Source organism: Pan paniscus, chromosome 18 (genome assembly GCF_029289425.2).
Source record: "Pan paniscus chromosome 18, NHGRI_mPanPan1-v2.0_pri, whole genome shotgun sequence".
NCBI classification, from domain to species: domain Eukaryota; kingdom Metazoa; phylum Chordata; class Mammalia; order Primates; family Hominidae; genus Pan; species Pan paniscus.
Window position 1 is genome coordinate 16310661 of NC_073267.2, and position 24550 is coordinate 16335210.

Below are 24550 nucleotides of genomic sequence, written 5' to 3' on the forward strand. Positions count from 1 at the left end.
TGGGCATGATGGCACATGCCTGTAGTCCCAGCTACTCAGGAGGCTGAGGCGGGAGGATTGCTTGATCCTGGGAGGTTGAGCTGCAGTGAGCTATGATTGCACCACTGAACTCCAGCCTGGACAACAGCATGACACTGTCTCCAAAAAAATAAAAAAAAAGAAAACTTGTTTAACTACCTAAATCATAGCATTTGTGTGAAGCCAGACGATCACAACTCTGAGAACTGCTGACATATACATATTTTGGAAGTTCCAGGTTTTCTGTTACGATAAACATGGTAGAGATTGAATTTCTTAAAGGGACTTCTTTTCTCCTACTCTTTCTCTTGTCTGATGTTATAAGGGGTACAGTACAGAATGAAAACAGTGCAGAAATGAGTGAAACATGAAAATCCCTTCTAGAGATAATTTTTTTTTATTATTTTTTTGAGGCAGAGTCTTGCTCCGTCGCCCAGTCTGGAGTACAGTGATCTCGGCTCACGGCAACCTCCACCTCCCAAGTTCAAGTGATTCTCCTGTCTCAGCCTCCCGAGTAGCTGGGGTTATAGGTGTGTACCATGCACCACCATGCCCGGCTAATTTTTGTATTTTTAGTAGAGACAGGGTTTGCTGTGTTAGCCTGGCTGGTCTCGAATTCCTGACCTCAGGTGATCCGCCCACCTCGGCCTCCCAAAGTCCTGGGATTACCGGGGTGAGCCACCATGGCCGGCCTCTTCTAGAGACAATCTTATTGGCAGGTTGATGTTTTTAATTTTCAACCTCTCTTCTCCACAGATCCTAAAGATACAGTAATTTTTTTTTTGAGACACATTCTTGCTGTATTACCGAGGCTGGAGTGCAGGTGGCGTGATCTCTGCTCACTGCAGCCTCCACCTGCCGAGTAGCTAGGACTGCAGGCATGCACCACTATCTAGCTAATTTTTGTATTTTTAGTAGGGATGGGGTTTTACCATTTTGGCCAGGCTGGTCTCAAACTCATGACCTCAAGTGATCCACCTGCCGCAGCCTCCAAAAGTGCTGGGATTACAGGTCTAAGCCACCGTGCCCAGCCATAAATACATGGTATTTTTTAAGAACAAAAACGGGATTCTACAAAAACATATATATGTGTATTTTGAGACAGGATCTCCTCTGTTGCTCAGGGTGGAGTGCAGGGGCAGGATCATGGCCCACTGCAGCCATGACCTCTCAAGCTCAAGCAATCCTCCCACCTTAGCCTCTGGAGTAGCTGGGACCACAGGTGCCCACCACCATGCCCAGCTAATATTTTTTCTTTTTGTTTTGTATTGAAAACAGTCAGCCAGGTGTGGTGGCTCACACCTGTAATCTCAGTACGTTGAGAGGCTGAGGTGGGCAGATCACTTGAGGTCAGTAGTTCAAGGCCAGGCTGTCCAACATGGTGAAACTCCATCTCTACTAAAAATACAAAAATTAACTGTGGTGGCGCTTGCCTATAATCCCAGCTACTGGGAAGGGGGAGGCATAAGGATCACTTGAACCTGGGAGGAGGAGGTTGTAGAGAGCCAAGATGATGGCACTGCACTCCAGCCTGGGCAACAGAGCAAGACTCTGTCTCAGAAAAACAAAACAAAACATATAGTCTTTATTTTTTTGTTTGCGTGGGCTGGTGCATCTTGATTATGATGCATTTTTGTTAATTGATATTTAATTGCAGATGAAATGTAACATGGATCTGAGTAATTGCTGATAATTGTTTCCTCTTTAGGCAGCTGGTCATAGTCTTTTTTTTTTTTTTTCTTTTTTTTTCTTTTTAAGAGAGTTTCTGTCTTGTTGCCCAGACTGGAGCGCAGTAGCGTGATCTCGGCTCACTGCAACCTCCTTCGCCAGGGTTCGAGTGATTCTCCTGCCTCAGCCCCCCGAGTAGCTGGGATTACAGGCATGTGCCACCATGCCTGGCTACTTTTTGTATTTTTAGTAGAGACGGGTTTTGCCATGTTGGCCAGGCTGGTCTCAAACTCCTGACCTCAGGTGATCCCCCTGCCTCTGCCTCCCAAAGTGCTGAGATTACAGGCTTGAGCCACTGCTCCCAGCCCATAGTCTTTTTTTTTTTTTTTTTAAAACCTCTGTGTACAGGTGGGTCCTGGGGAAATTCGAGGCAAGACTTGGGTGAGTGGGTATCTTAGACCCTCTTAGGAGCTCTTTGCAGGAGGTAGAATCTCCGAGGGTCAGTGCCCATGAATGGGTCCCATGGCCTGACTGGTCCCATTCAGGTGACAGTCTCTGAGGGTCCTGCATAGCCCTTGCCTGGGCTCCATGCTGGGAATCGAGCGGTGTACAGAGCATGGTTCCCTGCCTTCCTTGAGCCCCAGTCTTGTTGGGGAAATGGCCAAATAAATGAATAATCATCAGGAAGTGCTATGAAGGGGAGCTGCGTGGTGCCCGGTGAGTGCAATAGCGGGGTTTCATCTGGTTGGAGAGAAAAAAGGAGACTCCTTAAGTGGGGAACCCGTTTGATGATACAGGTTTGGCTATGTGTGTCGAAGACTCCAAATATAGTGGGTTAAGATACAAGCTCATTTCTCTCTCATGTAAAAATCCCAGCTGGTGTGGCAGCTCTGTCCCCAAAATAATCAGGGTCCCAGGCCCCTCCCATCTTGTTGCTCTGCTGTCCTCATCTGCATGGATCAAGATGATGCATCTCCATGTCCACATGGCAGCCAGTAGGAAAGCATAGTAAGGGCACAACCTGGAGGTTGCCCACGTCTCTTCTCGTCACATCCCATTGGCTTGTACCTAGTCATGTGGTGCCTCTAGCTGCAAAGGAGGCTGGGAAATGTAGTTTCCTTTCTAAGCAGGATGTACCCAGCTGAAGATGTTACTCAGGGATGAGGGAGAGTTGATACTGGAGCACAGCTAGCAGTTTCTGCTGTATAGGCAAAAGCAGAAGGTAAGAATGTTCTGGGCAGTGGGAAATGCATGTGCAGAAGCACTGGCTTAATGAGGAAGGCCACTGTGGCTGGAGCTCAAAGAGTAGGGAAGAGAAAAAGAACCAGAAGGAGGCTGAGAATTGGGCCTGTAGGACTTGGATCCTGTGGGAAGCCTTGGCGGCTTTCTTTCCCCCCTCCTTGCTTAGGCATTAGCTCTAAGACAGGGATATTTACAACACAAATATTTCTTTAAAATTATATATATATTTTAATTTGTACAGATGAGGTTTCCCTGTGTTGTCCAGGTTGGTTTCACACCCCTGGGCTCAAGCCATCTTCTTGCCTCCACCTCCCAAAGTGTTGGGATTACAGGTGTGAGCCATTATACCTGGCCTTCAACTCAGTCCCTAAAGACAACTCCTTCTCAAGTGTTGGAAAGAACCAATGACTAATCACTTCTAGTCTGCCTTATCCCCATCTTGCTTGTGTGACTTTGGTAAGAGTTTGTTTGTTTATTTAAAGGAGCAGAGAGTTTAATAGGCAAGAAGGGGCAAGAAAGAAGGGAGAAGAAGATCCCCTGTATAGAGACAGAGGGAGGAGGGCTCCAAAGCTGAGAGAGGGAACCCCAGCTGCCACAGATAGCAGCTAGGTATATGTACAGAGGCTGGAAGAGGCAGTGTCTGATTTGCATAGGCCTCAGGGGATTGGTTTGACTAGGCATGTCTTTCACGTAGCGCATGAAAAAGCTGGCCCTCCCACCTAGCCTTTTAATATGCAAATGCAGGGTACCATGATGTTCTGCACACTTGGGGATGCGTGGTGGTGGCCATGTTGCTAGGAACATGTGGGGAGGGGGCAAGAAGGCTGTGGGAATCGCCATGTTTGGGTGGACCCAGTTTCTAATGGCTTGTATTTGCATATCAAAGGTTGCTGGCCTGGCTCTGAGACCGGGGCTTTACAAGAAACTTTTCCGGAGTTGCTTTAAAAACCAAACATTTCCCAAGGACCCCTTTTCCTCTCTATTTGCCTAAAATAATTGCTTAACTCCTACATTACCCCCTGTGGAGATGCCACATTAACTGCTGTTAGGGGGTTTTGGGCGACGACTTCTGGCTACTTCCTGGTGAAAAGGGGCGTCGAATGGGGAACAGCAGCTAGGGCTCCTCCTGGGGTGGATCTAAGGGTCCTCGGAAGAATGGCATGTCCATGTGTGCTTCAGGTTACAGCACCATTTTGAGTTTGATTGCTTCAGTCTGATGAAATAGTTTCCTTTCCTGGCCAACACACCAAAATGATACGGCTCCGATGAGTGGAGGAACACCAGGGTTCTTGGTCCTCATGCCGGTTTAGATAAAATGACACAGACACACGTGGAGTGGTTTTAAGGAGTGGAGAGTTTAATAGGCAAGAAGGAAGGGAGAAGGAAGAAGGTCCCCTGTACAGAGACAGAGGGTGGGGGGCTCCAAAGCTGAGAGACGGAACCTCCAAGAGTTGATTTTATAAATAAAATAACATGCGTTGAGGTCACTCTGTGTTGTGTGGTATGCCCAGCCCTCTCTGCACATAACTTGTTTCAGGCCCACAGTCATGCTGGGTGGTTGCTGTAATGACTTTTTATTTTAAATGAGGAATCTGTGACACAGTTAAACATGCCCAGGATCATGTCACTAGCAAGGAGTGGACACAGTATTCAAACCCAGCAGGTTGACTCAAAGCCTGCCCTTTCCCCAGCTGTTTTGCCCCTCAGTCATTTGAGTCTAGTCTTCAGGATTTTGACATCTATCTCTTACCTTGTATCTGTTAGGATTGCATCTGGCTTCAAGAAACAGCCCTACTTCAGCAGCCTAAGCAGAAAGGTATTTATTTGTTTATTTTTTACATGTCAGGAATTCTAGTACCTCTTGGGGTTGCTGGCATTGGATTAGTGATGCAGGGTTGTTAGGACTGACATCTCTGCTGTTTTCATTGTCTTTTCCTCAAGGCCCCTAAATGGCTGCTACAGCCCTAGCCAATGTATCTGAGTTCAAGGTAGGAAGAGGGAAGGATTGCACCAGCCTCATGGGTTCCTTTCTATTCAGGAAAGTCCAAGCCTTCTTCAAAGGCTCTTCTGTCCACATTGCAGACTTCTGGTCATGTCTCCTTGGCTGAAACTGGATTACATGACCACCTCTAGCTGCAAGGGAGGCAGGAAAAATGAGCATTTGGTTTTATGCTTCTCTAGGAGGAAACAGCAAGGGAGAAACTTTTGAGTAAGCCAGCCAATATTGTCCAACATGTACTTATTTTTTAACTTTTTTTTTTTTTTGAGACAAGGTCTGGCTGGCTCTGTTGCCCAGGCTAGAGTGTGGTGGCACAATCTCAGCTCGCTGCAACCTCTACCTCCTAGGCTGAAGCTATCCTCCCACCTTAGCCTCCAGAGTAGCTGGGACTACCACATGCACCACCATACCTGGCTAATTTTTATATCTGTAGAGATGGGGTCTCACCATGTTGTCCAGGCTGCTCTTGAACTTGTGAGTTCAAGCCATCTGCCCACCTCAGCCTCCCAAAGTGCTGGGATGACAGGCATGAGCCATCGTACTCAGCTAATGTTTTTCTTTCAATCAATTCACTTTTTAATCCTTAACAAAGTTATCGCAAAAGGAAGTTTCTTATCACTTTAGAATGTCTTTGAAGTCACAGGTTGGTTATATTTATGTGCTTACTTTAATAGCTATTAAAGTAAATATAGCACTACTAAGAAAAAAAGATATTCTTTAAATCGCCTATTATCAGTGGTTCTTAACTCTGGATGATTTTGTCTCCAGGGGACATTTGGCAATGTCTGGAAACATTTTTGGCTGTCGCGATGGGGCAGGGAGTGCACGCCTAGAGTCTAGTGGGTAGAGGCCAGGGGGTGTGCTAAATATCCTGCAATACAGGATGGGCTCCATAATGAAAAATCCTCTGGTCCCAAATGTCAATAGTACTGCAGTTGAGAAACCCTGGCATGGACGCAATCCACCTGCTGCCAGGAGTTATATACAAGCCATGTTAGGGTAATGCTGCAATATGTCCATCGTGATTGTGTTTTCTCCTAGGCGACTTGTCAGCAACACCGTAGCCTGCTTGTTGGTTTTCAAGGTCCATTCTCAGGATACTATCAGATCTCCAGCAATTGTGTGATACAGTTTAAAATGTTCATGTGAGCTGGACGTGGTGACTCATGCCTGTAATCCCAGCACTTTGGGAGGCCAAGGCTGGAGAATGGCTTGAGCCCAGGAGTTTGAAACCAGCCTGGGCAACATAGCGAGACCCAGTCTCTACACAAAATTAAAAAAAAAAAAATTAGCCAGGTATGATGGTGCATGGCCATGGTCACAGCTACTCAGGAGGCAGAGGTGGGATGATCACCTGGGCCTGGGAGGTTGAGGCTGTGGTGAGCCACGATTGCACCACCGTATTCCAGCTTGGGCGACAGAGCGAGACCCTGTCTCAAAAAAAAGAATGTGCATATGAATTCAAGATATGTCCCTTATGGATACTGGTGAGGACACAGCTTATTGACCCTGAAGCTGAAGTGGTTGAAATGATAGCCCTCTTGCCGGGCAAATCCTATGTGAGTGCTTCTAAAAGAACACTGTGCCTTGCAGAGAGTATTCCTGGGACCTGGCAGGAATCAGGGCCTCTTGGTGACCACATGCTTTGGAAAGGGCTGTGCTTTGGCAAGTGGGAGATTTTATTATTTATTTTCTCCTGTCTGCCTCGGTTTGGCAAAAACAAACCTGGCCTGGGCATGGGCCTTGTGGAGACAAGAAGGCAGCTTGAGATTATCAGAGATCAGGCTGCTGGTGGGTTTGCCTGAGCTGGCCTGGTCAGGTAGCTTGACAATGATGCTCACCCCCCATTAAAGTTAATTGAGCTGTTACAGAGTGGGAGTGGGGAGTGGGGGGTGTGATGACTGCCTGTCTCCTTGAGTTGGCGTGGCTAAGAAGTAAGGGAATTTTTTAACTTTTCCTTCTTAATTCTGGAAACTTAGAAAAAAGCCTCTCACCATCCCTTAATCATTCAGTTAGAGAGACCAGGCTGTTGATATGGACATGCTGCGTTTCATGGAATCTTTAGAGGCCAGCATTTGTGACATACATCCCAGTTTCAGAGATGTTAGATATAAAAACATAGCCAGCAGTGTTTATAGGATGGGCTAATCGAGAGACACAGACAAATATCAAAGATAGCAAAATAGGAAGAAAGAGTCTTAGAATCAATGCAGTATAATAATAGCTTCTAGTTTCTTTCTGTTTTTCTTTTTTTTGATACAGAGTCTCACTCTGTCGCCCAGGTTGGACTGCGGTGGCATGATCTCAGCTCACTGTAGCCTCCGTCTCCTGGGTTCAAGTGATCCTCCCATCTCAGCCTCCAAGTCACTGGGATTACAAGTTGTTTGCCACCATGCCCAGCTAATTTTTGTATTTTTAATAGAGACAGGGTTTCACCATGTTGGCCAGGTTGGTCTCGAATGCCTGACCTCAAGTGATCCCCCCCCGCCTTGGCTTCCCAATGTACTGGGATGACAGGTGTGAGCCACCATGCCCAGCCTCCCCCTCACTCTTAAGCACAGCTCTTCGGCAGTCAGAGATGTTGCCTGCTGTATTTCTTGTTCTGCTTTTACACATGGTTTAAAAATCCTCGCCCAAGAATGTAAGCCCCATGGCCAGTGCTACCTGCCACCTTTAGGGGTGGCCTCTCCTGGGGTGCAGGAGGTTGCACAGTTCGTTTTGTGACAGCAGGGTCATTTTTTAATCGGATCATCTGCCCCAGTTTGCTTGGCTGTTAGGTGCTTGGGAGTTCTCCTGGTTTTTTGCTGTTGTGAAATGGCCCAGCTTGTACACATTGTTCCTTTTCTTGCTGGAGTTATTTCCTTTAGACTCCTGTCCATAAAGTAGGATTGTTAGGTGAAAGTGGGGTATGCGTGGTTAGGCTTTTCTCTGCCTGCTTTCTGGGTTGCTCTTCAGATAGATTTAATCACCTTTTATTTGTGTTTTGTGGTGGTTTTTTTTTTGTTTTTTTTTTGTTTTTGTTTTGAGACTGAGTTTTGGTCTTGTTGCGCAGGCTGGAGTGCAATGGTGGGATCTCGGCTCACAGCAACCTCTGCCTCCTGGGTTCAAACGATTCTCCTTCCTCAGCTTCCTTAGTAGCTGGGAATACAGGCATGCGCCACCATCTCCGGCTAATTTTGAATTTTTATTACAGACGGGGTTTCTCCATGTTGGTCAAGCTGGTCTGGAACTCCCAACCTCAGGTGATCTGCCCGCCTCAGCCTCCCAAGGTGCTGGGATTACAGGCGTGAGCCACCACACCTGGCCACCTTTTATTTGTTGAATGAGTATTTAATAAGCGTGTCCTATATGCATCAGGAGAATTAAATGGACATGGTCTTGCTTTGGGGGAAATGACAGGTAGGAGAGAAAGAGACACTTAGAACTCAACAGAGGCCAGGCGCGGTGGCTTACGCCTGTTATCCCAGCACTTTGGGAGGCTGAGGTGGGCGGATCACCTGAGATCAGGAGTTCGAGACCAGCCTGGCCAAAATGGTGAAATCCCATCTCTACTAAAATATAAAATCAATCAGGCGTGGTGATGGCACATGCCTGTGATCCCAGCTACTCGGGAGGCTGAGGCAGGAGAATTGCTTGAACCCGGGAGGCAGACATTGCAGTGAGCCGAGATTGCACTACTGCACTCCAGCCTGGGCAGCAAGAGCAAAACTCTGTCTCAAAAAAAAAAAAAAGAAAAAACTCAACAGAGAAAAGGCGAATCATTAAGGCTTCTTTGGCACTTCCTAAGTGCCAGGGACTGTTGTTAATGCCTTTGAAGTGCTAATAATGACTTAATGGTGACATGTTCCCTGTGAAGCAGGGACTGTGATTGTTTCTACCTTATGGGTGGGGAAAGGAGGCAGAGAGAGGTGAAGTCACCCAGCTAGTAAATGACAGGACTAGACTGAAACCCAGGCGGTCTGTCTCCAGGGCCTGGCCGGTACCTCATGCTCCATCTTGCCCCATAAACACCCTGGGGTGGGCCAGAGAGGAGTCTTTTCCAACAGGCTGTGCCAGATGACTTTGGCTAATCTTGGAGGCTGGATGATTAGTCAGTCTACTAAGGGGGCTTCAGCATTTTGGCACGTGGCTTTATGAGCTGTTTACTCCAACAGTGATGATGACAATAGTCATAGTAGTGATAATACTATGGTAGAAGTAACTGCAGCAAACTCAACCCCTAACGAGTATTCTGTCTTCCCAACATTGTGTGCAATAGCCGTGAGAGATGGGTGTTATTCTTTTAATCTGACACACGGGAACTGAAAGCCAGAGAGATTGGGTGGCTTCCCCCAGGCCACACAGCCTGGAAGTAGTAGGACAGGGACTCGAGCCCAGATCTGCTGCCCCAAAGCCTGTGCCCTTGACCACCAAGTCATGGTCACTCCTTTCAACCCTGCCTGCCCCTGGGCCATCTGTGTTGTGATGCTGGCTGGCCAGGATGGGGAGTGAGGATTTCAGTTTGGCATAGGGCAGGGAGATGGGTGAGGCAGGACACTCCTTGAGATGGAAGGCTCTGGGGTGGGGGGAGAGGGAGTGGTGGAGACTGGGGTGTCTCCGAAGGAGTGTTTGAAGATGACGGTGGTTTTTCCAGTTTCCTGTTCTTAGCTATATTCAAGAAAAGGGTAAGCCAGAAAATTTCCCTCTGAGTTTCACAACTTCTGGGAGCTTTTGCAAAGTCTGGGTGATGCAGCATTTTCCTGGTTTGAATCCTAAGTGAAGTTTCATTTTCCTTCACTTAACTCATTCTGGCTCTGGCCTGTCTTCCCAGCTGTATTGGCCATCTGGTCCTCTTCTGGCTCTTTGTCCCATTTATTATTATTTATTTTTATTTTTAATAGAGATGGGGTCTCACTGTGTTGCCGTCTGTTCTGGAACTCCTGGACCCAAGTGATCCTCCTACCTCGGTCTCCCAAAATACTGGGATTATAGGCATGAGCCTCTGTGGCCAGCTTATACCCCCTAAGCTTGTGACTATCTTCTGTGTGTGTCCCTCTTGGAGTGAGGTTCCCTCCTGTCTCCATGTTGGCAAATCTTAGCACCTTGGCCCTTCGAGATGGAGGTCTGTGTTGCCTAGGCTGGTCCTGAACTCCTGGTCTCAAGTGATCCTCCCATCTTGGCCTTCCAGAGTGCTGGGATTACAGGTGTGAGCCACTGTGTCCAGCCAACCCTTCTTAGATTTTACTTACTTCAAGAAGCCTGCTTTGACCTCTCAAGTGGAAATAACAACTTCCAGGAATAGAGTGATCACTGGGCATCCATCTGTTGTCACATGAATGATTTTATCCATATTAAGGAGGCAGTACATGCAGCAGTGAGCTAACCTGCCTGTGTTGAAGTTTTCTTCTTTTTACAGGCTGTACAACCTTGGGCAAGTTGCTTTACTTCTCTGTGCCTTAGTCTCTTCCTCAGCTAAATGGAAAAAATACTACCCATTTCAAATGGGGTGAAAATGAAATAATATATAAGTCTCGTCTTCACAATGTCTCTGATGAAAAGCAGGTACTGGTTGCACATGGTGCTCATGCCTGTAATCCCAGCACTTGGGGAGGCCGAGCAGGGAGGATTGCTTGAGGCCAGGAGCTTGAGACCAGCCTGGGGAACATGGCCAGATCACGTCTCTTAAAAAAAATTTAGCTAGGTTTGGTGGCATGCACTTGTGGTTCTAAGTAGTTTGGAGCAGGTGAGGTGGGAGGATCTCCTGAGCTCAGGAGGTTGAGGCTGCAGTGAGCTGTGATTGCACACGACTGCTTTCCAGCCTGGGCAACAGAGTGAAACCCCATCTCAAACAAACAAACAAATAAACAAAAAAACAGGTATTGTCCTTGCTGTATGAATGAGGAAAGTGAGTTTTCCTTTTTGCTTTGTGAAACTCTTTTCTGGATATTTCTTGCCTTTTATGTGTATCTCTTTGGTGGTACTCTGTGCTTTTAAAATCTTTTGTAATGGCCATTTATGGACAAATCGTATCTTATATTCAAGATTCTAAGCTTTCTGAGGGCAGGATATAAATGTGGTTGTTTCTGGTTCAAGTCCTGATACAAGCAAAGCTCAGTAATTTTTTTAAATGAATGGGTGGGCCGGTGGTTGGGTCTTCAGAGTCACTAAATACTGGTGGCAGGAGTGGGACCACATAGAAAAAAATATTCAGGCAGTGGATCTCAATGGGGAGTGATCTGCCTCTCAGAGGACGTTCAGTGATGTCTAGAGACATTTTTGTTGTCACAGTTTGGGATGGGGGTGCAGTTGGTGTCTATTGGGTTGGGATCAGGAATGCTATAAACATCCTGTGATACACGGGACAGACGTATCCAGCCTAAAATGTCAGTAGTGTTGAGGGTGAGAAACCCTGGGCTTATTAAGGCAACAAGCAACATATTAATAGCAACAGGAAAAAACATGCATTTAAATTTTTTTTGGCCAGGCGTGGTGGCTCACATCCGTAGTCCCAGCACTTCGGGAGGCCGAGGTGGGCGGATCATGAGGTCAAGACATCAAGACCATCCTGGTGAACATGGTGAAACCCCATCTCTACTAAAAATACAAAAATTAGTTGGGTGCGGTGGTGTGTGCCTGTAGTCCCAGCTACTTGGGAGGCTGAGGCAGGAAAATCACTTTAACCTGGGAGGTGGAGGTTGCAGTGAGCTGAGATTGCACTACTGCACTCCAGCCTGGAGACAGAGCAAGACTCTGTCTCAAACAAACAAACAAACAAAAAAAACAAATTTTTTTTTTCACAAATGCAAAGTAGTCTAGATGAGATACGCTCTTCCTGAGATGATAAAGTGAGGTCTAAGTGTATTTATTAATTCTTTTGAGGAGGGTGTTAGGTGCTAAAGGCAGCATGTGTAAGGTGAAAATTGCGTATAGCCAAAATGACCCTGGGGCTTATTCTCTCTCTCTCTCTCTTTTTTAATAAACAGCTTTGTTGAGATATAATTCACATACCATATGATGCACCTATAAAGTGTGCAACTCAGTTTAGTACATTCAGAATTGTGCATGTCTCCTGTCTCCAGGTAGGCAAATCTTAGCACCTCGGCCCTTCTTAGATTTTATTTTTTAGAGATGGGGGTCTCACTGTGTTGCCCAGGCTGGTCTTGAACTTCTTGGCCTTCCTCCCATCTTGGCCTTCCAGAGTGACTATATTCAATATTCAAAGTGACTGTAGTCAACATTAGATATTTTTATCACCCTACTTACTTGTTTTTATTTAAGACCTGGTGTGGTGTGTGCCTGGCTTTGTGATCACAAATGCTAGTTACACTGAATTGACATTTTGCTGAGACTCGTTCTGAGGTCCATTCATAGATGCCCTAGGTACTTCCTGATTACTTGCCACACCCCAGGAATTCTGCACAGTGAGTGGGGAGTGACATTTTGAGGGACAGCATCAGTACATTCACTGCGCTAAAGAAACAGTCTGGGGAGAGTGAGACATCGAAAAAATAACATATAAAATAAACATCTGATGGAGACATAGGAAGATGCCAACCTTCAACAATGTTTGACTTGGAGCAGGGGTTGGCATGCTTTTTCTGTGAAGGGTTAGGTAGTACATATTTTAGGTCTCTCAGGCCCAGGGGCAAATAGTCTTTCTTATAATATGTATTTAAAAATTGGCCAGGCGTGGTGGCTTCTGCCTGTAATCTCAGCACTTTGAGAGGCCAAGGTGGGAAGATTGCTTGAGCCCAGGAGTTCGAGACCAGCCTCAGCAACAAAGTGAGACTCTTGTTTGTATTAGTGTGTTCTCATGCTGCTATAAAGAACTGCCCAACACTAGGTAGTTTATAAGGGAAAGAGGTTTAATTGACTCACAATTCCACAGGGCTGGGGAGACCTCAGGAAACTTACACTCACAGCAGAAAGGGAAGCAAACATGTCCTGCTTCACATGGTGGCAGGAAGGAGAAGTGCTGAGCAAAAGGGGAAAAGCCGTTTATCAAACCATCAGATCTTGTGAGAACTCACTGTAATGAGAACAGCATGGAGGTAACTGCCCCCATGATTGAATTGTCTCTCACCAGGTTCCTCCCACAACACATGGGGATTATGAGAACTACAATTCAAGATAAGATTTGGGTGGGGATACAGCTGAACCATATAATTCCATGGCCAAATGATATCGTTCTGCCCCTCCCAAATCTCATGTCCTCACATTTCAAAACACAATCATGCCTTTCCAAGTGTCACCCAGAGTCTTAGCTCATTCCAGCATTAACCCAAAAGTCCAATTCCGAAGTCTCATCTGAGACAAGGCAAGTCCCTTCTGCCTATTAGCCTGTAAAACTGAAAGCAAGTTAGTTACTTCCTAGATACAATAGGAGTACAAGCATTGGGTAAATACACCCATTCCAAATGGGAAAATTTGGCCAAAATGAAGGGGCTACAGGCCCCATGCAAGTCTGAAATCCAGTGGGGCAGTCATTTCTTAAAGCTCTGAAATGATCTCCTTTGACTCCATGTCTCACATCCAGGTCATGCTTATGCGAGAGGTGGGCTCTAGCTATGGCCTTGGGCAGCTCTGCCCCTGTGGCTTTGCAGGGTACAGCCCCCATCAAGGAGCTTTCACGGGTTTGTGTTGTGAGTCTGCGGCTTTTCCAGGTGCACGGTGCAAGCTGTCCATGGATCTACCATTCTGGAGTCTGGAGGATGGTGGCCCTCTTCTCACAGCTCCACTAGGCAGTGTCCTAGTGGGGACTGTATGGGGGCTCTGGCCCCACATTTGCCTTCTGCACTGCCCTAGCAGAGGTTCTCCATGAGGGCTCCACTGCTGCAGCAAACTTCTGCCTGGTCACCCAGGCATTTCCATGCATCCTCTGAAATCTAGGTGGAGGTTCCCAAACCTTGATTCTTGACTTTTGTCCACAGGCTCAATACCACAATGGAATCTCCTAAGGCTTTTGGGGCTTGCACCCTCTGATGGCGCAGCCCGAGCAGCATTTTGGCTCCTTTTAGCCACGGTTGAAGCAACTGGAACAAAGTGTACCAACTCCCTAGGCAGCACACAGCAGGGGGGCCCTGGGCCCAGCCTATGGAATCATTTTTTCCTCCTAGACCTCTAGGCCTGTGATGGGAGGGGCTACTGCAAAGGTCTCTGACATGCCCTGGAGACATTTTCCCCATTGTCTTGGTGATTAACATTTGGTTCCATTTTACTTATGCAAATTTCTGCAGCAGGCTTGAATTTTTCCCCAGAAAATGGGTTTTTCTTTTCTGTCACATCATCACCCTTCCAGTGTTTCAAACTTTTATGCTTTGCTTCCTCTTAAACACTTTGTTGCTTAGAAATTTCTTCTGACAATCATCTAAATCATCTCTCTCAAGTTCTAAGTTCCACAGATCTTTAGGGCAAAGGCAAAATGCTGCCACTCTTTTTGCTTAAGCATAGCAAGAGTCACCTTTGCTCCATTTCCCAAGAAGTTCCTCATCTCCATCTGAGACCACCTCAGCCTGGACTTCATTGTCCATATCACTATCAGCATTTTGGTTAAAGTCATTCAATAAGTCCCTAGGAAGTTCCAAACTTTCTTACATCTTCCTATACTCTTCTGAGCCCTCCAAACTGTTCCAGCCTCTGCCTGATACTCAGTTCCAAAGTTGCTTCCACATTTTTGGGTATCTTTACAGTAGCACCCCACTCCCAGTACCAATTTGCTGTATTAGTTTGTTCTCACGCTGCTATAAAGAACTGCCCAAGACTGGGTAGTTTATAAAGGGAAGAGATTTAATTGGCCCACAGTTCTTCAGGGCTGGGGAGGCCTCAGGAAGCTTGTAATCATGGTAGAAGGGGAAGCAAACACGTCCTTCTTCACATGGTGGCAGGAAGGAGAAGTGCTGAGCAAAAGTGCTGCTTTTGCTGAGAAGTGTTGAGCAAAATCAGATCTTGTGAGAATTCACTGTCACAAGAACAGCATGGAGGTAACCACCCCCATGATTCAGTTACCTCCCACTGGGCTTCTTCCATGACATGTGAGGATTATGGGAACTACAGTTCAACATGAGATTTGGGTGGGGACACAGCCAAGCCATATCACTGTCTCTACCAAAAAAAAAAAAAAGCCGGGTGTGGTGGCTCATGCCTGTATCCCAGCTACTCATGAGGCTGAGATGGGAGGATTGCTTAAGTCCAGGAGGTTGAGACTGCAGTCAGCTATGACCACACCACTGCACTCCAGTCTGGGCAACAGAGTGAGATGCTGTCAAAAAAAAAAAAAAAAAAAAAGGAAATCCATTCTTAGCCTGTGTGCTGTACAAAAGCAGGCAGCAGGCTGAATTTGGCCCACAGGCTGTGGTTCGCCAACTCATGACCTATACAAATGGCAATTCATGGTTCATCCTCGCAATAACTGTACGTGGTGTATTAGATACTATATAGCATGTTCATATCAAATGTCATATAATGTATAAGGTAACATATACAGTATAAAATAGTGTCTGAGAAATATTTGATGAAAAAATCTTATAAGTACTTAGCAGGCACAGTACAAAGTACCATGAAGTTGTTAAATGGGGGATCAGGGTGTTTGAGAAAGGGGTGGGGAGATAGGTGGGCCTCCCTCAAGAAGGAATGTTTCAACTGAGAGCTGAAGGATGCCCCTGCATTGCATGTCAGGGCAGTGATGGGGAGAAAGACTCCAGGTAGAGGGAACCCACTCTGCAAAGGCCCTGAGTCATGAAGGGATCCCTGGAACAGTGAGTTGCGGCTGAACCCACAGCTGCAGTTGTGGGGATTGTGATCCATCCTGAGAGCTCTGAGAACCTGGAATAGTTTTCAGCACAGTGTGACGGGACTGGGGCTGTGTTTTGAAGATATCCCCTGTCTGCAGTTGGGAGGGGAGTCAGGAAACCTATTTGGAGGCTGGGGTTTTCACCCAGGTCATGCAGATAAGATTTATGAGGTGTGGAATGAACTGAGCAAATCACATGTCTTCTAATGGTACACCACACTTTTTTTTTTTTTTTTTTTTGGTTTTGCGACAGTCTTGCTCTGTCTCCCAGGCTGGAGAGCAGTGGCATGGTCATGGCTCACTGCAGCCTTGACTTCCCAGGTTCAAGCAATCCTCCTACCTCAGCTTCCGGAGTAGCTGGGACTACAGGTGCCCACTACCATGCCTGGCTAATTTTGGTATTTTTATTGGAGACGGGGTTTCATCATGTTGGCCAGGCTCCTCTCTAACTTCTGACCTCAAGTGATTCGCCTGCCTCAGCCTCCCAAAGTACTGGGATTACAGGTACAAGCCACTGCGCCTGGCCTTTAGTGATATTTTAAAGACTAAATTCCCTTAGAGATGCCTGGGTCTGCATTTATTGCTACTGTTCTGTTTCTCACTGTGTGTCTTGAGGTCATCAAAAGTAACCTGGGCCTTTTCCCTTGTTTTCTGCCTCCTCTAGGCTTATGAGCCATTAAGCAAAGCCGGATTGGTGTGTGGGTCAGGCTCTTCATGTTTTCTTTAGCTTAATAAGCAGTTTCTAAGGGAACTCATTGTGTCATTGTTTAGAATAGCAAAAGATGGGCAGCCTCCCAAGTGGCAATCAGTAGGGGCTGGGTGAATATAGTGGGTTCCACCCCTTCCGTGGTAGGGTGGGATGCTTGCAGAAGGACATAAGACGAGGAAGCCCTTTGTGCACAGATGTGCGGCAGCCTCCAAGGTCCAATTTTTAAGTGAAAATGTGGAGATCCACTTGGTATATTTGGTATGTTACCTCTGTGTAAAAAAGCAGACAAGTAAGAATTATGTAGTTGTATTTGCTGTATTTGTAAGAAATTGCAGAGGGATAAATGAGAAACTAAAAGAGGCAATTGCATTTGGGCAGAGTAACTTTTTATTGTTTACCTTGATATATACTTTTTTTTTTTTTTTTGAGATAGAGTCTCGCCCTGTCAACAGGCTGGAGTGCAGTGGCGTGATCGTGGCTCACTGCATCCTCCGCTTGCCAGGTTCAAGCGATTCTCCTGCCTCAGCCTTCTGAGTAGCTGAGATTACAGGTGTGTGTGCCACCAAGCTCAGCTAATTTTTGGTATCTTTAGTAGAGATTGGGTTTCACCACGTTGGCTGGGCTGGTCTCAAACCCCTGACCTCGTGATCTGCCCACCTTGGCCTCCCAAAGTGCTGAGATTACAGGCTTGAGCCACCGCGCCCGGCCTATATGTGTATTATATAAACATGTACACGCATGCATACATACACATATATATCTTTTAAAAATTGAGTCATGGCCAGGTGCAGTGTGGGTCACACCTGTAATCCCAGCACTTTGGCAGGTGAAGATGGGAGGATTGCCTGAGCTCAGGAGTTTGAGACCAGCCTGGGCAACATGGAGAAACCCCTTCTCTACAAAAATCACAAAAATTGGCCGGGCGTGGTGGCATACACCTGTGGTCCCAGCTGCCTGGAAGGCTGAGGTGGGAAGATTGCTTGAGCCTGGTAGGTAGAGGCCGCAGTGAGCCATGATCACGCCACTGCACTCCAGCCCGGGTGACAGAGTGAGACTCTGTCTTAAAGCAAAAACAAAGAGTCGTATATTTCCTATTAAGGTGAAATTTAAAAAATAAATTCCTATATTCCATCATCCCCAGCTTCTGCCATTCTAAAGCATTTTCCTAAGCAGCTCCACTGTGGATGTAGCGGGTATTTCAGAAAGGCATTAGAAATGCCCTGGGAGGGCAGAACCCGGGGCTTCACTGGAGGTGCTGTTGGGCTCGGTCTGATGTCAAGGCAGGGGCATGGCAAGGGTATTGAGACGTGAACAAGCATCACTCAGCAAGGTGACATGTGTTCATGCCTTGATACCCTTGTTTCCCCACCAGCTCTATTTTTGTTGCCTGCTCTATTGGTTTCTTTTTCTTTTTTTTTTCTTTTGAGACTTGAGTTTTGCTTTTGTTGCCCAGGCTGGAGTGCAATGGCACCATCTCGGCTCACTGCAACTTCTGCCTCCTGGGTTCAAGTGATTCTCCTGCCCCAGCCTCCCGAGTAGCTGGGACTACAGGTGTGCACCACCATGCCCAGCTAATTTTTATATTTTTAGTAGAGATGGGGTTTCTGCATGTTGGTCAGGCTGGTCTCGAACTCCTGACCTCAGGTGATCCTCCTGCTTCGGGCTCCCAAAGTGCTGGGATTACAGGTGTGAGCCACTGTGCCCAGTCTCTATTGGTTTCTTATTGCTGGTATTGCCATCAACTTGGTGACTGAGAACAACACACATCACTCTAGTTCTTGGGAGTCAGAAGTCCAAAATGCACGGCTGGTGTTCTTTCCGGAAGCTCGCAGGGAGAATCCATGGCCTGGCCCTGTCCAGCATCAAGAGGCCACCTGTATTCCTCAATTCGTGGTTTCATGTCCCTCCACCCCTGCTTGTGTTGTCAAATCTCCTTTACTTTTTTATTTATTTTTGAGGCGCAATCTCAGCTCACTGTAGTCTCTGCCTCCCAGGTTCAAGTGATTCTCCTGCCTCAGCTTCCCGAGTAGCTGGGATTACAGGTGCATGTCATCACGCCCGGCTAATTTTTGAATTTTTAGTAGAGACGGGGTTTCACCATGTTGGACAGGCTGGTCTTGAACTCCTGACCCCGGGTGATCTACCCGCCTCAGCCTCCCAAAGTGGTGGGATTATAGGCATGAGCCACCATGCCCTACCTCAAATCTCCTTTTCTGACTCAGATATTCCCACCGTCCTCTTGTCCCTTATAATTCCCTGTGATTACATTGGGCCCACCTGGATCATCTAGGACAGGGGTCCCCAACTCCTGGGCCATGAACCAGTAGCGAGCGGTCTGTGGCCTGTTAGGAACTGAGTCATGCAACAGGAGCTGAGTGGTGGGCAAGCCAGCATTACCACCTGAATTCCACCTCCTGTCAGATCAGTGGCTGCATTGGATTCTTACAGGAGCGTGAACCCTAACGTGAACCGTGCAGGCGAGGGACCTAGGCTGTGTGCTCCTTATGAGAATCTAATGCCTGATGATCCGAGGGGGAACAGTTTCATCCTGAAAGCCACCCCCTCCATCCCTGGCAAAACTGTCTTCCATGAAATCCATCCCTGGTGCCAAAAAGCGTGGGGACCTCTGATCTGGGACATTCTCCCCATTCCAAAGTCCTTAATGATACCTGCAGAGTCCCTTTTGCCATGAAAGGTAAGAGACTCAGGTTCTGGGGATGGGGATGTAGGCATCTTTACGGGCTGTTCTGTGTACTGCACCTGTTCATCTTAGTTCCAGGCACTTAGTAGGGGCTCAGTACATCTTTGTTGAATAACACAATCAATCATTTGGTTAGGCTAGAGAATGTGGAAGGAGGCCGGGTGCAGTGGCTCACGCCTGTAATCCTAAGGCTGAGGCAGGTGGATCACTTGAGCTCAGGAGTTTGAGACCAGCCTGGACAACGTGGCAAAACCCCATCTCTCCTAAAAATACAAAAATTACCTGGGTGTGATAGTGTGTGTCTGTAGTCCCAGCTACTCAGGAGGCTGAGGCGGGAGGATCACTTGAGCCCAGAAGGTGGAGGTTTCAGTGAGCTGAGATCATGGCACTGCAGTCCAGTCTGGGCAACAAAACGAGACCCTGTGTCAGAAAAAGAGAGAATGTGGAGGGATATTATAGCAAGAAGTGGATCTGGAAGTTTTACTAGTAGTGGTATTTATTGAGCACCTACTGTGTGCTCTGGCTCATGTTTAACAAAGTGCTTGTTTGCATAATGTTAGTATTCCCATTTTACAGATGCGGAAACTGAGGTTTAGTTGCTGGCCTAGTATTACAGGGTGAGGAGCTGAAGCCCCATCTGCCTGACGAGGGGTGTGTTGGGAATGTGGACTAGAAGCTTGCTCAGGGAGGGATTCTGTTCAAACAGGGCTGCTTAGCTTTGGCACTGTTGACATTTGGGGCCAGATATTTCCCGTCATGGGGGCTGTCCTGTGCATTGTGGCCATTAAGCAGTATCCCTGGCCTCTGTCCACAAAGTGCCAGTAGCACTACCCTCTTCCTAAGTTGTGAAAACCCAGGATGTTTCCAAATGTTGTCACATGTCCCCTGAGTGACAAACTTGCCCCCACTTGAGAACCATGGTGTTGAAACATAGATCACGGCACATCAACTCCATGCTCCTCAGGTCACCCTGCGTGAAAGTCAAAATCCCTGCGGTGGCCTGTGCGTCCCGCACTGTCTGTCTCCTCCCTGCCTTCTGCCTTCCTCGCTGTCTTCACTGCTTGTTATTCTTCAGACCTGTTGGCCTCTCTGTAGTTTCTCAGAAATGCCAGGCCTGGTCTGACCTCAGGACCTTTGCATTGGCTGGTTTCTCTGCTTGGTGTGCCCTTCCTCCAGATGGCCATTTGGTTTACTCCCCTGTTTCCTTCCATCCTGTATTTGTTTATTTATTTTTAATTGAGATGGAGTCTCGCTCTGTCACCCAGGCTGGGGTGCAGTGGTGTGATCGCGGCTCACTGCAACCTCCACCACCCAGGTTCAAGGGATTCTCGTGCCTCAGCCTCCTGAGTAGCTGGGATTACAGGCATGCACTACCATGCTATGTTGGCCAGGCTGGTCTTGAACTCCTGGCCTCAGCTGATCCACTTGTCTTGGCCTCCCAAAGTGCTGGGATTATAGGCGTGAGCCACTGTGCCTGGCTCAATCCTGTATTTAAATACCCGTCCTCAGCAAGGCTTGGCCTCTTCTCTGAGTCCTTTTCATCACACATGTCTTCATATCCTCTCCTTTCTAAACCATCTGTCTCTTCTCTTTAGGCTGTCAGCTCCAGGAGGGCCAGCCCTTGGTCCCTATTGTTCACTGCTGGGCCCTCAGCCCTAGGAACCGTGCTCTGTAAATGGATGAATGCTGTCTGTCCTGTTACTGCAATGTCCCCAGACGTATCCCTATGCCCAGCACATGCTTGACCCCTCACAAGACCCTGGAACATGACTAAGGGATTTATTTGGTGAAGCATGAGAGTCTGATAAGAGGAGAGGAAGTGGCTGGGGAGCAACCTTGCAAAGATAGCCAGGGTTGGATGGAGAAAACGAGGGTGAGTGTCAGCTTCATAGGACGGGCCTTCCACGAGAGGCCTCGTGGTGCTTGGGAGAGTTGGCGTGAAAGCAGGTTGGAACAAGATGCTTGCTGCTGACATTTGGGCACTGATGGGCAGCCTGACCTCTCCTTTCTTTTCAGTGCTTAACAGCACCGAAGCACTGTTAAGACAGGATTCTTAGGACTGGGCACAGTGGCTCATCCAGCACTTTGGGAGCCCTAGGTGGGAGGATCATTTGAGCCCCAGGAATTTGAGGCCAGACTGGCCAACATAGCAAGACCCCATCTCTGGAAAGAAATACAAAAATTAACCAGGCTTGGTGGTGTGTACCTCTAGTCCCAGCTACTTGAGAGGCTGAGGCGGGAGGATCACTTGAGCCTGGGAGTTCAAAGCTGTAATGAGCTATAATCACGCCATTACACTCCAGCCGAGGAGACAGAGCAAGACTCTGTCTCAAAAAGAAAAAAAAAAAAAGAATTAGTTTTGCATGTAACTGTGTTCAGTTCTGTGTCTTGGACGTGAGGATTTGTGGTACCCGCCTGGATACAGCAAGGATGGCCGTGCCCCTGCCTTCCTGGGTGATGGGGGTCTGGAAATTGCCCCTGTGATGTTACTGGGCTTTATTCTTAGCTCTGCTGAGTTAGGGGGCAGGGTGGGGTGCAGCCCAGCCAGCAGCATGCCAGGGCGCATCACCGCCCACGCGATGCTGGCTCCAGCCACCTTCCTCTCACCCCATGCCCCTGCCAGCCGTGCTTGCCTCCTGCTGTGTCGGGGCTGGGAGACTTTAGCCTTTCTCCAGATCTTTTCAGGACTGCGGTGGGGAAATGAAGGCCACATGCTGTCTCTCTAAACAGGATTAATGTTCAGAAGCCCAGCGGGTGCCCTGACCTAACCACGGGCCTCTTGCACTCCTTTTCTCAGCTTCCCTTGGCTTCTGAGCTACCCCTCTGCAGCCTAGTTGTTGTGAGTGATGCTCCAGTGAACACGGGAGTGCAGATATCTCTTCAGGGCCCAAGTGTGGCTGAGATTAGGAGATCACTGCTGTCGTCTCTAGTTCAGCAGTGCTAGTGCCTCCTGGCATTTAGCGTCCAGCTCAAGGGAGTGGAATTTGCGTGTCTCAGGGTCTAGGGCCACCTGTGCCTCTAAATCGCAGGGAAGCTTTGTGTGTGTGTGTGGGGGGGGTGCGCGGGGCTATGGGTATGTGGTGGGGTGAATCTTGCTTCTCTTCTTTCCCTTTTCTTAATTTTCCATTGGCAAAACAGAGCGCCACTCCAGACCCCTTTCATTCTTGCAATATACATGAAAAGTACAGGGCTTGTTCTGCAAAAGAAGAGTAGCCCCAGCGAGCTCAGGGTTGAGTGAAGTTCCGCAAGGACGGCACCTCTCGGCTCTTCTGGGGGCTTCAGGACAGAGCTCGGTGTCGCCAAGCAGGACCCCCACTGCGGGCAGAGCTGCAGGGCCATCAACATTCATTAGGTGGATCAGTGAATGTAGACTCTGCGGTGTCACAAAGCAGCACCTGGTACTCACTGTGCCCATCTCGGGATGGAATCTAAGTCAGACATCCTTGCATCCCCACTTATGGGCTGTTCCTTCACCTTGCTGGTCCTCACCTTTCTCCTAGGGTTACAGGGAGAAGTAAATGTGCTAAGGCCATACACGCCGACTCAGCAGTGGCCTTGAACCATGCTTCTCTGTCACCCCTTTCGTTGCCTTGACAATGGCTGCAGCCTCCTTGCCCATCTCCCCTAGGATCTTCTCCTAGGGTCTCTTAATACAGGGGTCCCCAATCCCCAGAGCACGGACTGGCACCAGTTCATACATGCCCTGTTAGGAACCAGGCCACAGGCCACACAGGAGGTGAGCGGCAGGCGAGCGTGCGAGACTTCATCTGTATTTATAGCCGCTCCCCATCTTTTGCATCACCGCCTGAGCTCTGCCTCCTGTCAGATCACCTGTGGCATTAGATTCTCATAGGAGCGCGAACCCTGCTGTGAACCGTGTGTGCGAGGGATCCAGGCTGTGTGCTTCTTTTGAGAATCCAATGCCTGATGATCTGTCACTGTCTCCCATCACCCCTGAGATGGGACCATCTAGTTGCAGGAAAACAAACTCAGGGCTCCCACTGATTCTACATAATGGTGAGTTGTATAATTATTTCATTATATATTACAATGTAATCATAGAAATAAAGTACACAATAAATGTAATGCACTCGAATCATCCCCTACCGTGTCTGTGAAAAATCGTCTTCCACAAAACCCATCCTTGCTGCCAAAAAGGGGATGGCTGTCTTTTTTTCTTTTGAGATGGATTCTTGCTCTGTTGCCCAGGCTGGAGTGCAGTGGCACAATCTCGGCTCACTGCAGCCTCCGCCTCCCAGGTTCCAGCGATTCTCCTGCCTCAGCCTCCTGGTTAGCTGGGATTATAGGCACATGGCACCATGCCCGGCTAATTTTTGTATTTTTAGTAGAGACGGGGTTTTACCATGTTGGCCAGGCTGCTCTCAAACTCCTAACCTCGGGTGATCCTCCTGCCTTGGCCTCCCAAAGTGCTGGGATTACAGGCGTGAGCCACTATGCCTGGCCAGGGACGACCGTCTTAATATGTGAATTAGGCGATGCCATGCCCCTGCTTAATGCACTCCCAGGGCCTCCTGTGAGAATTAGAACAAAAAATCCATGCTCTGTACCATGGCTCCAAGATTACTTATGTGGTGGCCTTTGGTGACTTCTCCCGCCCAATCTTGGGTCCTGGCTCATTGCTGCAGTCATATCCTCCCCCCATCCCACCCCACTGTGGCCTTTGCCTGTGCCATCTTTCTGCCTGGTATGTGCTTCCCAAGATCTTTGCACAGCCAGCTCTTCCTGACCCTTCCAGTCTGCTGGGATGTCATCTGCCCAGACCACCACTCTGGTGCTTCCTGTCCTGACACCCCTGCTCTTTCCTTCACAGCAGGTACTGCTCTTTGTCATTATGTTCTTATCTGTGAGCTTTCATCTTTGATGGACTATGAGTCTTAAGAGGACAGAGATATCGTTTCTGATTTTCCCCCATGCCTGTGACTAGCCCAGGTCTAGGCATATAGTAGGTGCTCAATAAACAGTCATCGAATGATAGATTGAATGAATGAATGCATGACAGGAACCCTGCACTTGTGTGTGTTAATCAGTCTCTTGGCTGCCGGGAACACCAGCTCCTGCAACCTGGCACTTGGGTCACCTGTTTGAACCCTCCTGATAACTCTCTAAACTTTGTAATAGGTGGGTTCTAGAATTAGTTCCATTTCACAGATGAAGAAATCAAGGCCTGGTGAGGTGAACTGACTTGCTTTAGGGCAGCGGGGATGATTTTTGCCTCTCTGGAGATATTTGGCAATGTCTAGAGACAGTTTTGATTGTCATAACTTGAGGAGGTGGGGAGTGCTACTATCATCTAGTGGCAGAGGCCAGCGACGCCACTCAGTATCTTACAATGCACAGGATGGCCCCCCACAACCAAGAATTATTTGGGCTCAAATACCAGCGGTTCTGAGGTTGAAGAAGGCCCTGCTTGAGGGCACACATCTG

General features: G+C 47.9%; 1 protein-coding gene across 7 annotated transcripts in view; it reads left to right on the forward strand.

Moving 5' to 3' along the window:
- Window positions 1-24550, forward strand: part of ABCC1 (ATP binding cassette subfamily C member 1 (ABCC1 blood group)) — a 186958-nt gene that overhangs the window by 15057 nt on the left and 147351 nt on the right. The window lies entirely within an intron of this gene.